This window comes from Trichosurus vulpecula, chromosome 5 (assembly GCF_011100635.1).
Source record: "Trichosurus vulpecula isolate mTriVul1 chromosome 5, mTriVul1.pri, whole genome shotgun sequence".
Lineage (NCBI taxonomy): Eukaryota > Metazoa > Chordata > Mammalia > Diprotodontia > Phalangeridae > Trichosurus > Trichosurus vulpecula.
Genome location: NC_050577.1, coordinates 47,354,533 through 47,357,328, shown reverse-complemented (window position 1 = coordinate 47,357,328; position 2,796 = coordinate 47,354,533). Strand labels below are relative to the sequence as shown.

The 2,796-nt window shown below is 45.7% G+C and overlaps 1 pseudogene; it reads left to right on the top strand.

The window, feature by feature from the left end:
- Window positions 1–2,442: 2,442 nt before the first annotated feature.
- LOC118850869 overlaps window positions 2,443–2,796 on the top strand; it is a 9,113-nt pseudogene continuing 8,759 nt past the window's right edge.

Genomic DNA, 2,796 nt, shown 5'->3' with positions numbered 1-2,796 from the left:
AACATATGACATAGGTGTGATTTAAATACAGGTCCTCTGGTTCCAGAGCTGGTGGTCTTTCCCAGGTGCTCCATTGCCCCCTCAAGGAGGTCACAAAAGTGGATAATAAACCCCCAAAACTGGCACCAGAGGGTTAGAGTGAGGAAAGTGCTCTGCAAGCCAATATTTCAAGGGTCTGTAATTCCCTCCTATTTTATAATCCCTCTTTAAAGGTCCTTGAGAGGTATTGCAGTCAGAAAGTTCATCACCTTGCAGCCACCCTGAGTATGAGCCTCCCCAAACTTAAGCTTCTCGTCATCAAATTGGCATCTGACAGCCCATCTCCCTGCCCATACTCAGGGCATTTTGGAGTGCATAGAACCTTCCGGAGACTATATCCCACTAGAATAGAAATCCAGGAACATAGGTGAAGACTTCAATTAAAGGTTGAGGAGGAACAAGGCATTTCTTGCTGGCTGTCCACAGAAAAGTGGTCTGGCTCAGGTTAGGTATTGATGAAAAATAAAGTTGAACAGGTAGGGAGGACTAATATTATTGAAGGCCTTAAAAGCCAGATCGAGGAGTTTAGACTTTATTACATTGTGTTGGCAATCAAAATGGGCTCTTAGCAATCAAGTGCCCTTGAAGAGTTTGGCTTTATTTCCTTGATTAGATTGGGAGTCCTTGGTGACCTCCTTGCCTCAGGTAAGGACCTAGTTTACGTGGGTTTGAGTGGCATGTTTGGGACATTAGAGGCTTTTAGACCACATGTGTTTAAGTAGCCTCTTTTTGACGATTTCAGGTCACATGGGTGAATCTCATGTGTGACTCACCCTTGACCCTGAAAAAGATATAAAACCAGGGGTTGCTTTCCTTTTTCCGAGTTCTTATGCACAGCCTTGGTGGCACTTGTGACTCGGGGCCAGCCCTTGTTATGAGCTCCTGGGCTGAACCTAGATGTTGGTAAATATGAATTGTATTTGGTCTGTCTGTCAATGTTTGTAATTTGTTTGTATTTGCTCTGAAGTTCAGGGTTTTGGCTTTTTCCCCTGAACTAAGTGAATGGTATTTGTATGCTGAATTAAAGTAACCTTGTTAACCCTTTAACATTGCTTTCCTTAGTAAAGCAGATCAAAAGAACCTGGGCTTTAGCAGCATTCTTGTTGTTGGGTTTGTGTTGATCTTTCACCCCCACAACAGCTGCTAGCCAGATTGTTGAAATATATATGAGCCATGGGATGGTTATTAAAGATTATAGAATAGCCCTACTCCCACATTTTTACTCATTGTGTAGATGAAACTGAAAGAGATTAAATAACTTGCCCTGGGTCACACAGGAATTTTTCTTTGGAGGTAATCAGAATTAAGTGACTTGCCCAGGGTCACACAGCCAGTAAGTGTCTGAAGTGAATTTTGAACTCAGGTCCCCCTGACTGGAGAGCCAGTGCTCCATCCACTGTACCACCTAGCTGTCCCTTCAGGTACTCCTTTCAACTAAGAATTCAAACTCAGGGTCCTCTCCAAATTCCTGAAAGTGAACATCTCAGAGGGTAAGAGACCTGAGATCTCATCTCCTAAGTTTGGAGCTCCTTTGCACAGAGTATCCCTTGATGACCCTGGTGAGCACCATTGGTTTGTTTTATGCCTCACTTCAGGATATTTTTTCATTTTGTCTGCCACATTCTATAATTTGATTTTGGAATCCTGTCACCTCCTGTTGTGAGTTCTTCCAAAAAATGTATTTTTTCCAATAAAAAAATGGGAGGTGTTTCAGGGAGGTGAATACTTGGGACAACTATGACAATGGAAGAAAGCTGAAGATATCAGTAAAAACTTATTTTTCAAAATGCTCTGTGACCACAAATGTAAAGCAAGTCGAGGGGAAAGATTCCAAGTGAGTAGTGAAGTAGTAGGTTGAGTTAGGGTTTGAAGAGTGGTTAAAGTTTGGATATTCTGAGGGATTAGGGCCAGATCAAGGACAGGGATTCATTCTGCAAATTTGTCCCAAACCCTCAGTGTGATAGTGGGTTAGAAATTCTGGACTTTAGAGTAGGAGATAGAGTGGGGTAGGTGTGGAGGAGGAGAACGGAGAGGGAGAGTGGAGGAAGGGAGAGAAAGGGAATGGAGAGATGAAGAGGAGAGAGGAGAGGAGGAGAGGAAAAGGAAGGAGACAGGAGAGGGAGGAGAGAGGAGGGGGTGGGGTAGAGGGAGACAGAAGGGGGAGAGAAGAAAAAAAGGGTGCGGAGAAAAGACAAGAAAAAGATAGAGGGAAGAAAAGGGAGGGGTGAGAGAGAGAGAGAGAGAGAGAGAGAGAGAGAGAGACAAGGGGGAGGCAAAGCAGGGATAGAAGATTAGACCTTCAGAGGAAAGCCGAGGAGAGAAAGGAAAGAATTCCTCAAAGCCCATTCCCACCCCAGGGTGGGGTCCGCGTGCCATGCTCTTTCTCCCCGCCCCAGGTCCGGAATGCGAGCAGGTCCAGGAAGTCCATGGAAGCTCGTTTCTCTTTCGCTGCCGAAAGTGTTCTGGGGTACGTGTACTCCCTCTTTTCTGTCCCTAGCCCGCAGACCCTATGGTCCCTCCTTGACCATGGAGACCTTTAAGGCCTGGTTGGTGAGCACACTGGACAAGCTGACCCAGTACGAGCTGGAAATGTTCAAGTTTTACCTGAGGAGGGACAGAGAGAAACTTGGAATCACCCTGCTGGACATAGACACGGCCTCTACGACCTCGGAGCTGGCCGATCTGGTGCTGAAGTGTTACGGCGTGTCCGAGACCGACAAGTTCTTACTCTGGATGTTCGAGCGGTTAGGTCGTATG